The sequence below is a fragment of the Schistocerca serialis genome, chromosome 4 (assembly GCF_023864345.2).
Source record: "Schistocerca serialis cubense isolate TAMUIC-IGC-003099 chromosome 4, iqSchSeri2.2, whole genome shotgun sequence".
NCBI classification, from domain to species: Eukaryota; Metazoa; Arthropoda; class Insecta; order Orthoptera; family Acrididae; genus Schistocerca; species Schistocerca serialis.
The window spans coordinates 958,713,922-958,729,797 of record NC_064641.1 but is presented as its reverse complement, the minus strand read 5'-3'; the positions used below and the strand labels follow the sequence as shown (position 1 = coordinate 958,729,797).

Here is a 15,876-nt window from a genome sequence, read left to right as displayed (position 1 = left end):
TGCAGAGGTGTTGCAGAGTCCTGGGTGACAGCTGACGAGCTGCAGTTGTTTCCCAGACTGGCTCTGCAGGAAAGAACAGGATAGTGCGGCGGAATCGTCAGTTACAAACACGTAACCTCACAAATGGAACCCATTCTTATTTATTTTGCGTTGCAGCCTTCTAAATTTAATATTTTTTTCTGGAATGTGTTTCACTTTGTATCTCTGGTTTTTTGATGTATATATGCTGCTATGTTCTTATTTCCTTAATCCATGCTACTGTTGACTTCTTTTTCCAGAAATACAAGTAAATTTCTTTCTTTTGCATGTTCTTATTTATTCAGTAGAGGTGTACAAAGAAGATTCACCTTCGCTTTGCCGTTACTTCTGATATTTTGCGTATATTTTAGTGGATCTTCTCATGACTACTAATTTTTCAGCCATGTGAACTTTGTACTGCACCCGTTATTTTCCTAATAATCCTTATTTAAAATATCTCTGTTCTGTGGAGGCTATAGATCATCGTTAATCATTCAAGTGCATGTAACCATTCTGGCCTTACGACTGTGTCATACTGTTTTGGTGTTGTAATTTTAGTTGCAGATAGTGTTAAGTCATAGTCACACCGTACACTCTTCCGTTTTAGTAACTCTTATCGGTTGCGATTTTTTCTGGTCTGTTGTCTGGTCTGTCCAAGATAAGCACATATACTGATTCGCTACATTTTACCTGTTCGTGTTCCTGTATATTTCGGTGCATTCACCACACGGAGTGAGTTTACCGAATGGTGGCAAACTGCAGGGCACGACCCCTGAATAATGAGGATTGACACGGATATTACAGGCATACGGCCTGAGGTATATCCACGTGAAGGTGGACCCAGATTCAGCACCAGGCAGGTAACCTGTCAGTGTTGGAAAAGCCAGACGACCGTGTGGAACATTCTCGACGACCACTGCCGCTATGCGTATCACTTAAAACGGATGCAGGCTTTATTAGCTACGGACTACCCTCTGCGGCGACTGTCGCACAGGCCATACAGTGCTGGGATTTCTGTCATCCACCCTATTCAGAGATGAGGCTACCGTTACGAGGGGCGGTATCATCAGCCCTCACGACACCCAGCTGTGTGGTATGGAGAATCCCCTTGGTATGGTGACAGCGAGCCAGCAAGACCGGTTCGGCCTGTCTGTGGACGGGGATAATTGGCGACTGCCTCGTGGGACCGGTCATCCTTCCACAAAACCTCACAGGCGTGGCATCCCCCAGGCAGACGTGTCTTTGGTAGTACAGTGAGTACCACATCGTGGTGCCCCAGCTCATTGCCTTCTTGAGTGTGGACCTAAAACAATAGTACAGGCACAACACCCTCGCCCCCCCAGGGGATCCACAACTCTTCCGTGGCTACGTGCGTAGCGAGCACGGGACCCCGAGCTAATGTGGCCTTCCTTCCTTTCCGGGCTGCATACCTTCCCTTTCCGCATCCTTCCCCATCCCCCATCTTCGCCTCCCCCCCCCTCACCTCTGGCTCTTTCCTTCCCTTTCTCCCCCTCTGGGAGTATGGTTTGTGCCTACGTCCGGAGACGGACGCTTGTAAATGTACCGCATTCTTCGCCTTCCTTGCTTGTATCCTTCCTTTGTCCTTCTCTTTTCCTTACCTCTTCTCTTTACCCTTTTCTCCGCTGCGGCGTTTGAGACCTCTCTTCTTTCCTTTCCCTTTCTCTTTCTTCCTCCCTGTGCGTGTCTGAAGGCCGATCCACGCACTTCCATGCGTAGCCGGTGACGGGGTAACGCGTAATTCCCCGCCCCGGGTAGACAGGTAGGACACGTACGTACCCCCTGGTAACGGCCAGGCCCAGGGAGGGGTGATTACCCGACCCGATACCTTCCGAAAGTGCCGATTGGTCCCTCCGTCCGTTTGTCGGGAGGTGTGACCTGAAGTGTGAACAAGCATCTAAGGCGGGAGTGCCCTCAGAGAGGGCCCCCACAAGGGAGGAGCGCGCCATCGGAGACGCCGGTAATCATGGGGGATTCTTCCGCAATGGTTTCCTCACCTTCCACTATGTCTGCTCACAAACGTAAGTTCACTGAGTCTCAGCCACAGTCAGTTCTTCCATCGTTGCCACAGTTCCTAGTTGTTTCTCGGTCTGACGAAGGTCACGACTTCTCCACGGTCAACCCTTTCATTATTCAGAAAGGTGTCGACGCAATTGCAGGTCCTGTAAAGTCTTGTCCCAGATTACGGAATGGCACCCTGTTGTTAGAAACAGTCAGTGCCCTCCAGGCACAAAAATTGCTGCGTACCTCACTACTACACACCTTCCCTGTCCGGGTGGAACCGCACCGTACTTTAAATTCCTCGCGCGGAGTCGTTTATACACGCTCCCCTCGATGGATTGTCTGACGAAGAAATTCAGCACTACCTGTCTGACCAGGGCGTAACGGCTGTTCATAGGGTTATGAAAAGGGTTGACATGAACATCATTCCAACCCGCACTGTCTTCTTGACATTTGACAAAGTTCAACTCCCATCGAAAATCAAAGCAGGCTATGAGATAATTTCCGTTCGCCCTTACGTCCCAAACCCTACGCGTTGCTATCGGTGTCAGCGGTTCAATCACACCAGCCAGTCCTGTTCCAATCCGGCCAAGTGTGTAACGTGTGGCAAGGATGCCCATGAGGGTGCTTGTCCACCTCCATCCCCTCGCTGCATCAACTGTATGGGTGACCACGCTGCTTCCTCTCGAGATTGTCCCGTTTTTAAGGACGAAAAGCTCATCCAGGAAATTAGAGTAAAGGAAAAGGTGTCGACCTTTGCTGCTCGAAAATTATTCGCCAGTCGACAGCCCACCGTTCCTCAGAAAGGAAAATACAGCACTGTCCTTGCTTCTCCTCGGCCAACAAAGGAGGCGGCCACGCAGACTTGCGACCTCACCTTTAGTGCCACGGTCGTCAGATCGGCCAGCGCAAAGATCGCCCGTTCAACCTCACCACTTTCGCCTGCCAACTCTCTGGCTCACCCTTCGTCGAGTTCTGCTAAATCTCGAGCCCAAAAGTCAGACACCAAGACTTCGAAAAAAGAGCATACTCGTGAAGAGTTTTTACGTACGGCAACTTCCCAACCATCGGTTCCTCCTTCCTCTAAACATCATACTTCCAAGAAGGCTACAAAGAAACCCAGTTCCTCTCCTTCTCCGCCAAGGCGTGTCCCATCTACAGCACCACCTGGCGGAAATCGCCCTCGGCCGTCTTCTGTGTCGCCGAGGCGCACTGTTGGCGGCCGATCAACCGGCCGATCGCTGGTGGCAGGAGCTGCTCCTGACCAACCTATGGATCAGGATCTTCTGCCTTCGGCTGAATGCCATTCCATGCTGTCGGTCGCAAGCTCAGAGCAGTCGTTGAGTTGACAGCGACCTTCGTCACCTTCCTCCATTTTCTGTTCACCCTATGTCCATTATCCACTGGAATATCCGCGGTATTCGAGCCAATCGGGATGAATTGTCGATCCTCTTACGATCCTACTCGCCGGTCATCTTCTGTCTTCAGGAAACAAAGCTGCGTCCCCATGACCGCTCTGTTCTCCCTCATTTTCAGTCCGTCCGATATGATCTCCCCTCTGTTGAAGGCACTCCAGCGCATGGAGGACTCATGATTCTTCTCCATGAAACTCTCCATTATCACCCAATCCATTTAAACACTTCCTTCCAAGCTGTCGCCGTCCATCTTTCCCTTTCCGGACACACGTTCTCTCTTTGTACTGTATACATTCCATCGTCCACACCAATGGCACGAGCTGATCTCCTTCATCTTCTTGGTCAGCTTCCACCCCCATATTTGCTGGTTGGGGACTTCAATGCCCACCACCCGCTTTGGGGATCTCCACATCCTTGTCCACGTGGCTCACTATTGCTAGACGTCTTCCACCAAGCAGATCTAGTTTGCCTCAACACTGGGGTCCCAACATTTTTGTCTGCCTCCACGACAAATTTATCTCATTTGGACCTTGCGGTCGGTACTGTTCCGGTAGCTCGGCGCTTCGAATGGTTCGCCCTTAATGATACACACTCGAGTGACCACTTTCCATGTGTCCTTAGACTGCAGCCTCAACTGCCCTACATGCGCCCGCGACGCTGGAAGTTTGCCCAAGCCGATTGGACACTTTTTTCGTCTCTAGCGACATTCGATGACCGTCACTTTCCCAGCGTCGACGATGAGGTCACACATATTACCGACGTTATTCTTACAGCTGCGGAACATTCAATACCATGCACCTCCGAATTGCCCCGGCGCCCCCCAGTTCCTTGGTGGAACGAGGCATGCCGTGATGCAATACGTGAGCGGCGACGTGCTCTCCGCGTTTTCCGCCACCATCCTACTTTGGCCATCTGTATCCGCTATAAGCAGTTCCGACTGCGATGCCGTCGTGTCATTCGCGATAGCAAGAAGGCAAGCTGGAAATTCTTTATTAGCTCATTTAACACCTTCACTCCCTCCTCGGAAGTTTGGAGTCGGCTTCGACGATTCTCAGGCGCGCCCAGTTTCTCCCCGGTCTCTGGGCTCACTGTCGCGCATGACACATTAGTGGACCCCGTCGCAATTTCTATCTCGTTGGGTCAGCACTTTGCTGAGATTTCGAGCTCTCCAAATTACCCGCCAGCGTTTCTCCCGAAGAAACGTGCAGCGGAAGTGCGACCTCTTGCTTTCTCCTCTCAAAATCGCGAAAGCTACAATACTGTTTCCTCCTTGCGGGAACTCCAACATGCACTCTCTTCTTCTCGCTCCTCCGCCCCGGATGGTATCCACGTCCAAATGTTGCTGCATTTATCAACCCATAGTCTGCATTACCTCCTTCGCCTTTATAATCGAATTTGGACCGACAGTACTTTTCCCAGACGATGGCGGGAAGCTATCGTCGTTCCTGTTCCGAAACCTGGAAAGGACAAACATCTCCCCTCTAGCTATCGCCCCATTTCTCTCAAGAGTAGTGTCTGTAAGGTTTTGGAGCGTATGGTGAATTACCGTTTAGCATGGTGGCTGGAATCCCGCAGTCTTTTAACACCTGCCCAATGCGGATTCCGAAAGCATCGTTCTGCAGTTGACCATCTTGTTGCTCTCTCCACTTACATCATGAACAATTTTCTCGGGAAACGCCAAACAGTAGCAATATTTTTTGATCTGGAGAGAGCATACGATACCTGTTGGAGGACAGGCATCCTCCGCACACTGTTGTCTTGGGGCTTTCGAGGTCGGCTGCCCCTTTTTCTTCGCGAATTTATGGCAGAGCGCATATTTAGGGTGCGGGTGCACACTACTCTCTCCCGTACTTTCTCCCAAGAAAACGGGGTACCCCAGGGCTCCGTGCTGAGTGTTGTACTGTTTGCCATTGCCATCAATCCAATTATGGATTGTCTCCTTCCTGATGTCTCGGGCTCCCTCTTTGTGGACGATTTTGCGGTCTACTACAGGTCTCAACGGACCAGCCTTCTTGAACGACGTCTTCAAGGATGTCTCGATCGCCTCCACTCTTGGAGCATCGCAACCGGCTTCCGTTTTTCTCCCAGTAAGACAGTTTGTGTTAATTTTTGGCGACGTAAGGAGTTTCTTCCGCCCTCCTTACATCTAGGTCCTGTCAACCTTCCGTTTTCAGACGTCGCTAAATTCTTGGGTCTTATGTTTGACAGAAAACTGTGCTGGTCCTCCCACGTTTCCTATCTTTCGGCTCGCTATCTGCGACCCCTCAACACCCTCCGTGTCCTGAATGGTACCTCCTGGGGAGCGGACCGAGTGGTCCTTCTCCGCCTCTATCGCGCCTTAGTGCGCTCGAAATTGGACTGCGGAAGCATAGTCTACTCCTCTGCTCGGCCGTCTATTCTTCGGCGTCTCGACTCTATCCACCACCGTGGATTACGTTTAGTGTCTGGAGCTTTTTACACCAGCCCTGTGGAAAGCCTTTATGCTGAGACTGCTGAACCTCCGCTGTCCAATCGGCGAGCAGTCCTTCTGAGTCGTTATGCTAGCCATCTGTCTTCCATGCCTGCTAATCCAGCCCATGACATTTTTTTCGACGCCTCCTTTGATGTAGGGTATGCAGGCCGCCCCTCCTCCCTACTACCACCGGGGTCCGCTTCCGTCAACTGCTCCATTCTCTTTCCTTCCGCTTTCCTAAAATCTTCTTGACAACTTGGGGTACAGCACCGCCATGGCTCCGTCCCCGGATCTGCCTGCTCCGTGACCGTTGTCGATTTCCCAAGGATGGTACCCCTTCACTTGTTTATCGTCGGGTATTTGCTGCTCTATGTGCACAAATGACGGACGCCACATTTATTTACACCGACGGCTCGAAAACATCGTTAGGTGTAGGGAGTGCCTATATTGTTGCGACACCCCAAATCACTTTCGGCTTCCCGACTAGTGTTCGGTTTATACTGCGGAGCTGTACGCTGTTCTCCAGGCTGTCCACTACATCCGCCGCCATCAGCGGATACAGTACGTTATCTGCTCAGATTCTCTGAGCTCTCTCCTCAGTCTCCAAGCTCTTTATCCTGTGCACCCTCTGGTCCACCGGATTCAGGACTGTCTGCGCTTGCTCCACCTGGGGGGCGTCTCGGTGGCGTTCCTCTGGCTCCCGGGACACGTTGGTATCTGTGGAAATGAGGCGGCCGATATTGCAGCCAAGGCTGCAGTCTCTCTTCCTCGGCCAGCTATTCAATCGATTCCTTTCGCCGATCTACGGAGCGTTCTATGTCGACGTGTTGTTCATTTATGGCACACGCATTGGTCGACACTTACCCATAATAAATTGCGGGACGTGAAAGCTCTTCCTTGTGCTTGGACCTCTTCCTCCCGAACGTGTCGCCCGGAGGAGGTAATTTTAACTAGACTCCGGATAGGGCACTCTCTTTTTAGCCATCGACATATTTTAAGCGGCGATCCTCCCCCACTCTGTCCCCACTGCTCTCAGCTGTGGACGGTAAGACACCTTTTAATTGAGTGCCCCTATTTTAATCCGTTACGCTCCCGTCTACAGCTATCGCCTGATATATCGTCGATTTTAGCAGATGGCACGCGCTCAGCCGACCGCGTTCTCAAGTTTATTAGTGCCAGTGAAATGACGTCAGTCATTTGAAGCTTTTTTTGGGGACAACCAACCCCTTTCTGTAGTGGATTTTTAAGCCTTCCTTCTGCTTTTAGTTTCTCCAATTTTATGACTTTCGTTCCCATTGCTGCTGGTTTTCAATTTCGGCTTTTTACTGTTTCCTAAGTCACGGACCGGGCGCTAATGACCATAGAAGTTTTGCGCCCTAAAACCAAAACAAAACAAAAAAAAAACACCCTCGCCCCTCTCTCAAGACCTTTTTTTCGTAGCTTCACCACATTGTTAGAGACGAATGCTGTGTTAGTTCAATCAACATGGGCACAGGCGCATCCATTACAAATCTTTGTGCGATCCTAGCTTAACGCAGCCCTCAGACTCATATTTGGAAAGACGAATAAAAAACAGGAAATTTGTAACTGAAGTTAGGCGATGACGATTATCTTGGTATGGGCATGTAATGTAAAGCTTACGCTCCGTCTCGAATGACTGTGTCGACGTGACGTCTAACCGTAGTATTCCGTACTTTCCTCGTTCCTTCTTTTTGCTACACTATAATCGTTGTTGTTTTAGTGTTCGTAGAAATGTTGTATATTTTATTTTCAATAAGTGTTTCACCAGGCTTCTCAGATCGTCTGATGTATGTCCCGCATCATGCACAGACACTTAACTATCGATTTTCGGCTTCATTGAAGCTTTCAATGTCAAGTGACACCACATAGTTATAAGTCTTCCGTAGATATCTTGTGTCAAGTACAGTTCTATAGATCTCATAATTAAATTTTCCTCGAGACATTTGAGTCTCATCTTTATGTACGATAATGATGTAATCCGAAGAAATGAATTAAAATTTGTGCCATGGTCGGGACTTGAACATAGGTCTCTTTGCTTGTTAGATAAGAATGGTAGCCATTATATGGCCACAGCACCACAGCTAACATTGCTGCACGGACTACCGTGGCCCAATGCCCTGCCTGGCACAAATTTCAGTTCACGTCTTCAGCTTATTTTGCCCTTCTTAGACTGCCACTTTTGCCCAGGCTCTCTGGCACTGGAATAGCACCCCACCCCACATCGGGACTTCTCAGTACAGTTCACAAGTTTCGTGACGCTGGGCACCGCTGCCAGTCTTTACGAGACGACACTGAGTGCCACTGCAGTAGCCATTACTCAGTGAGCAGCGTATTATTTGACCTTGAGCTGTGGCCTTAATTTAAATTCATGTACATTGCTACAGATAAATACCACGTATGAATGTAATGAGCTTTCACAAAACCTCGTTACTTCCTTCCGTCATCAAAATCACAACAAGTGGTCAGAACGGAGCGCGAACTGCATGTGGTATCAGCATTACGGGATATCTTCTCGCCGAAGCATTGTGGTAACACATCTCGCCAAGTGGCGTCAATAATGGTTTGTTGCCTGCGGTCGCCACTGACATGGCTCAAGAAAAGTTGGACAGACTATAGTTCATAAGACCAGCATGCTGTAGTGTTGAAGTACGATTCCGTATCTATATCAACGATTTGGGAGACAATCTGAGCAGCCGTCTTCGGTTGTTTGCAGATGACACTGTCGTTTATCGACTAATAAAGTAATCAGAAGATCAAAACCAATTGCAAAACGATTTAAAAAAATATCTGAATGGTGCGAAAAGTGCGAGGTCATCCACATGAGTACTAAAAGGAACTCGTTAAACCTCGGTTACACGATAGATCAGTCTAATCTAAAAGACGTAATTTCAACTAAATACCTAGGTATTACAATTACGAACAAGTTAAATTGTAAAGAACACATAGAAAATGTTGTGGGGAAGGCTCAGAAGATCAAAACCAATTGCAAAACGATTTAAAAAAATATCTGAATGGTGCGAAAAGTGGCAGTTTGACCCTAAATGACGAAAAGTGTGAGGTCATCCATATGAGTACTAAAAGGAACTCGTTAAACCTCGGTTACACGATAAATCAATCTAATCTAAAACGCGTAAATTCAACTAAATACCTAGGTATTTCAATTACGAACAAGTTAAATTGTAAAGAACACATAGAAAATGTTGTGGGGAAGGCTAACCAAAGACTGCGTTTTATTGGCAGGACACTTAGAAAATGTAACAGACCTACTAAGGAGACTGCCTGTACTACACTTGTCCGTCCTTTTTCAGAATACTGCTGCGCGGTGTGGGATCCTTACCAGATAGGACTGACGGAGTACATCGAATAAGTTCAAAGAAAGGCAGCACGTTTTGTATTAACGCGAAATATGGGAGAGAGTGTCACAGAAATCATTAAGGATTTGAGCTGGAAATCTCACGAAATTCCAATCACCAACTTTCTCCTCCGAATGCGAAAATATTTTGTTGACTCCGGCGTACATAGGGAACTCGATCACCATGATAACATAAGGGAAATCAGAGCCGTACGGAATGATATAGGTGTTCATTCTTTCCGCGCGCTATACGAGATTGAAATAATAGAGAATTGTGAAGGTGGTTCGATGAACCCTCTGCCAGGCACTTAAATGTGATTTGCAGAGTATCCATGTAGATGTAGATGTACGTCTAAATTTTTGTTTAGGACTAGACGTGATTCATATACCTGTGGTACATGGAACGGGGGTGGACTCCGCTCCGCAATTCCTGTTGGCACTTACTGACAAGTCAGCAAGTTATTTCATCGCCGCGGTGATGGCCGATGCGGGTGCTGAGCTTTACGTATGTTACGACTACTTCAGACTATGCTACGTGTATGGCAGTGACGTCTTCCGAAGAGTAGAGAAGCTGAGTCAAGTAGTAGTATACGGTACCAGCACCTTTGCGGCAACATGTGCGACCTGAAAAACAAAATACACTCCTGGAAATGGAAAAAAGAACACATTGACACCGGTGTGTCAGACCCACCATACTTGCTCCGGACACTGCGAGAGGGCTGTACAAGCAATGATCACACGCACGGCACAGCGGACACACCAGGAACCGCGGTGTTGGCCGTCGAATGGCGCTAGCTGCGCAGCATTTGTGCACCGCCGCCGTCAGTGTCAGCCAGTTTGCCGTGGCATACGGAGCTCCATCGCAGTCTTTAACACTGGTAGCATGCCGCGACAGCGTGGACGTGAACCGTATGTGCAGTTGACGGACTTTGAGCGAGGGCGTATAGTGGGCATGCGGGAGGCCGGGTGGACGTACCGCCGAATTGCTCAACACGTGGGGCGTGAGGTCTCCACAGTACATCGATGTTGTCGCCAGTGGTCGGCGGAAGGTGCACGTGCCCGTCGACCTGGGACCGGACCGCAGCGACGCACGGATGCACGCCAAGACCGTAGGATCCTACGCAGTGCCGTAGGGGACCGCACCGCCACTTCCCAGCAAATTAGGGACACTGTTGCTCCTGGGGTATCGGCGAGGACCATTCGCAACCGTCTCCATGAAGCTGGGCTACGGTCCCGCACACTGTTAGGCCGTCTTCCGCTCACGCCCCAACATCGTGCAGCCCGCCTCCAGTGGTGTTGCGACAGGCGTGAATGGAGGGACGAATGGAGACGTGTCGTCTTCAGCGATGAGAGTCGCTTCTGCCTTGGTGCCAATGATGGTCGTATGCGTGTTTGGCGCCGTGCAGGTGAGCGCCACAATCAGGACTGCATACGACCGAGGCACACAGGGCCAACACCCGGCATCATGGTGTGGGGAGCGATCTCCTACACTGGCCGTACACCACTGGTGATCGTCGAGGGGACACTGAATGGTGCACGGTACATCCAAACCGTCATCGAACCCATCGTTCTACCATTCCTAGACCGGCAAGGGAACTTGCTGTTCCAACAGGACAATGCCCGTCCGCATATATCCCGTGCCACCCAACGTGCTCTAGAAGGTGTAAGTCAACTACCCTGGCCAGCAAGATCTCCGGATCTGTCCCCCATTGAGCATGTTTGGGACTGGATGAAGCGTCGTCTCACGCGGTCTGCACGTCCAGCACGAACGCTGGTCCAACTGAGGCGCCAGGTGGAAATGGCATGGCAAGCCGTTCCACAGGACTACATCCAGCATCTCTACGATCGTCTCCATGGGAGAATAGCAGCCTGCATTGCTGCGAAAGGTGGATATACACTGTACTAGTGCCTACATTGTGCATGCTCTGTTGCCTGTGTCTATGTGCCTGTGGTTCTGTCAGTGTGATCATGTGATGTATCTGACCGCAGGAATGAGTCAATAAAGTTTCCCCTTCCTGGGACAATGAATTCACGGTGTTCTTATTTCAATTTCCAGGAGTGTATAATGTGGCTAGTGTGTTTCGTAACTGCTGTTTTCCAGTGTGTTTAACAATGAGTATTTAATGTAATTAAGATTGCCTTAAAGATAAATCCAGAGTAATTCTTTACTCAGCTTTGTAAATAGATTGATTTGCAGTGTAGCGATTTGAAATGTTTAAAGTCATCATTACTGTAATTTTATAAGAATCTTCCACTCGAACAGTTTGATCATTTCCATAAGTTTCTTTTTGTCTTTTGCCCCGCTTTCGACACGTGAAAAACCGTTGTCCAAAATGAAATACACAAAAACATTTACAGATCTGAACTAACTGATGAGCATTTGAAGTCGCTGTCGATGATTTCCATTAATAAACTTGATCCACATCCACGAACAATTATAAATGGAAAATTACAATTACATAAATTACATCAATTACAATTTCTATGCTTAATTTCGTTGTGTGAATTGAATTGTGTCAATTACGTACGGTAAATTTTCAGGAAATCTCATATAATTAATTACAAAAAAAAATGGCTCTGAGCACTATGGGACTTAACATCTATGGTCATCAGTCCCCTAGAACTTAGAACTACTTAAACCTAACTAACCTAAGGACATCACACAACACCCAGCCATCTCGAGGCAGAGAAAATCCCTGACCCCGCCGGGAATCGAACCCGGGAACCCGGGCGTGGGAAGCGAGAACGCTACCGCACGACCACGAGATGCGGGCAATTAATTACAGTTATGGATGTCAGGTAATGTGTATCTTAATTGGCCATAAAATAAAAACGACTGATTATGGTATGTATTTTGTAACATTCATTTGCATTGTACATTTTATTGTACATTTTACGCTGTTACTTCGCATAATAACCGTGATTCGTTCTTGCATCTTAGTCGTAATTAAGAATCGTTAAGTGAAACACTTTTTTTTTCTGTAGGAATCCATGTGGAATAGGTCATTGCCTTATTGCCTTCCATTCCGAAAAAATGGGTACTGAAATAGATTATTAATATAGTACTATAATTTTTAATTTATAGTAGAGTACATCATATTTTGGAAGAAAGATATCTAAAGATACAGGGCTATTACAAATGATTGAAGCGATTTCATAAATTCACTGTAGCTCCATTCATTGACATATGGTCACGACACACTACAGATACGTAGAAAAACTCATAAAGTTTTGTTCGGCTGATGCCGCACTTCAGGTTTCTGCCGCCAGAGCGCTCGAGAGCGCAGTGAGACAAAATGGTGACAGGAGCCGAGAAAGCGTATGTCGTGCTTGAAATGCACTCACATCAGTCAGTCATAACAGTGCAATGACACTTCAGGACGAAGTTCAACAAAGATCCACCAACTGCTAACTCCATTTGGCGATGGTATGCGCAGTTTAAAGCTTCTGGATGCCTCTGTAGGGGGAAATCAACGGGTCAGCCTGCAGTGAGCGAAGAAACGGTTGAATGCGTGCGGGCAAGTTTCACGCGTAGCCCGCGGAAGTCGACGAATAAAGCAAGCAGGGAGCTAAACGTACCACGGCCGACGGTTTGGAAAATCTTACGGAAAAGGCTAAAGCAGAAGCCTTACCGTTTACAATCGCTACAAGCCCTGACACCCGATGACAAAGTCAAGCGCTTTGAATTTTCCGCGCGGTTGCAACAGCTCATGGAAGAGGATGCGTTCAGTGCGAAACTTGTTTTCAGTGATGAAGCAACATTTTTTCTTAATGGTGAAGTGAACAGACACAATGTGCGAATCTGGGCGGTAGAGAATCCTCACGCATTCGTGCAGCAAATTCGCAATTCACCAAAAGTTAACGTGTTTTGTGCAATCTCACGGTTTAAAGTTTACAGCCCCTTTTTCTTCTGCGAAAAAAAAAAAAAAACGTTACAGGACACGTGTATCTGGACATGCTGGAAAATTGGTTCATGCCACAACTGGAGACCGACAGCGCCAACTTCATCTTTCAACAGGATGGTGCTCCACCGCACTTCCATCATGATGTTAGGCATTTCTTAAACAGGAGATTGGAAAACCGATGGATCGGTCGTGGTGGAGATCGTGATCAGCAATTCATGTCATGGCCTCCACGCTCTCCCGACTTAACCCCATGCGATTTGTTTCTGTGGGGTTATGTGAAAGATTCAGTGTTTAAATCACCTCTACCAAGAAACGTGCCAGAACTGCGAGCTCGCATCAACGATGCTTTCAAACTCATTGATGGGGACATGCTGCGCCGAGTGTGGGAGGAACTTGATTATCGGCTTGATGTCTGCCGAATCACTAAAGGGGCACATGTCGAACATTTGTGAATGCCTAAAAAAACTTTTTGAGTTTTTGTATGTGTGTGCAAAGCATTGTGAAAATATCTCAAATAATAAAGTTATTGTAGAGCTGTGAAATCACTTCAATCATTTGTAATAACCCTGTACTTGTGTTCGCCTGCTTCAAAATTTCTCGAAACAAGAGACACAGCATATTCGTAGCGTGCATAGCTACTGCCTTATGGGCGTCTTTAATGAATTTGTGTTCGTTAACGATGACAAATCAGAGTGGGAATTCATAAACAGATACTGGAAAGGAAAGGGTTACCACGCGTTTTCGAAGAAAAGATCTTGCAAAATGGTCGCGGAAGCGCGAGCCCCAGTACACATCACACGTGTTGCGACGCGAGGCGCATTGCGACCAGTACAACCGACTGAGCTTCTATTTTTCAGAGCGGAAGTTTATAGGAGAACGCACAACTTAAGTCTTCGTTTATAGTGATCAAAGAGACGGGTCCAGACCAGAAGGTGATTTTTGAAATGGTTCTTAAAGACTGAAAAAAAAAAAAGAAAAAATCACTGAAAAAAAAGAAAAAATCAGTAAACAGGGTCCATGTGAATCATCGTCCGTTACGCGAGTCAGTCTCTTACATTTCTTCTACTCTTTGTGCGAGTCACTCGTTACGGCAGATGCTCGATAAACAAGCTTCGACTGTACCAAACAAACAAACAAAAGAATTACGGCGGGCCGGAGATCGTACATGTCCGACTCGTTACCGGGAGCCGGATGGGTGGTGTTCGAGGGTCGGTGTAGGCTCGAGGGACGTAGTTTGGAGTGGAGTCCCGTACTCTAAACGTCAGGAGACGGGGAAGGCAATAGGCGACCAGTGTTCCGTTTTTTACAGGATAAGCGCCGACGTTAAAAAGGAACAGCAGAGTTTCTGTGATTGTGAAACGGGATAACAATAGAAAATGGCCCTTTTTCGCTTGGTCTAAAGTTTCTCGGATGCTTTGTTTATCTCTGTTTGACAAGGGTGGCTTGTCATCTAACTTGGTCATTACTCCTACTTGCTTCGTGTTACGTGTTCGATAACTGTCTTCGTCAGTTGCAGTTGTCTCTTTGGTACGTCTCTCTGCTTCGGAAGATGTGTGGCACAACAGAAAGTAATTTAATTTTGGATAATAAAATTCTGACTCGCATCCTTAATGCTGAACGTACCTTCGTTTGCCAAAACATAGCCCCCGTATGGGATACTGGCCCCTGACCCAAGGCTGTCTTCGGCAATGAGAAAAATCATGATCCGTCGGTTGGCTCTGAGCACTATGGGACTTAACATCTGAGGTCATCAGTCCCCTAGAACTTAGAACTACTTAAACCTAACTAACCTAAGGACATCACACACATCCATGCCCGAGGCAGGATTCGAACCTGCGACCGTAACAGTCCCGCGGTTCCAGACTGAAGCGCCTAGAACCGCACGGCCATAACGGCCGCCCATGATCCGTCGGTATACAAGGTGTATGATGTGTGCATGTCGATACAACACTTTCGTGTTAGGCTTTATGATGATAAGTTAGCTCATAGTTTGACAAGAGACATGGCCACAAGCTTTGAAGACGGCACTAAAAGTGAAAAGGACGTCCTGGATTTGTGTTAAATCTCTCTCTCGTATATAATGTGCTCGGAAGAAAAACTTAGTTTCTATAACGAGCTGTTTCTGACGAACCAACAGTAAATATTTATCGTTATTTTACATTCTGTACAAATGTTGTTACGCGTCTATTATTTTTTATGAATTTAATTTCTGTTTGTCGCAGTTATCTGTTAGTGGACGATAATAATCACAACCATGTTACTTCTTGGTAACCTGTGCAGCAGTTTGCAATGGGAACAGTGTGTGTTTTTGATACGAAAGTTTTGTGAATATACGATATAAACTGTAGTGGTAAGTGTATGGTATGTGAGATGTCAAATCAGTGCCCCATTATAAAAGAGACCTAATTCGTTGTATGCTTGTCGAGTCTGCAGCCGGATCGTACAATCATCTTCACACGATGTTTCAGCGGTCCGACTGGCCGCTGTTTTCAAGTGAGAACTCTGTGTATTAAATTTCACCGGAAGAAAGAGTCAGCAAACAGCGTTCTCACCTGTATATGGAGGCCAGATTGACCGCTGAAACAGTCTGTGAGGATGACTGCAGATGGAACAAGATTATCAAGAATTAATACGCCAGGAAAGTTTAGATACTCACAGAAAAAGATCCGTGATGCCACATAAAAAAATTTCACA

General features: G+C 47.5%; 1 protein-coding gene across 3 annotated transcripts in view; it reads left to right on the top strand.

The window, feature by feature from the left end:
* Positions 1 to 15,876, top strand: part of LOC126473609 (E3 ubiquitin-protein ligase ZNRF1) — a 733,622-nt gene that overhangs the window by 617,381 nt on the left and 100,365 nt on the right. The gene's annotated exons all lie outside the window — the stretch shown is intronic.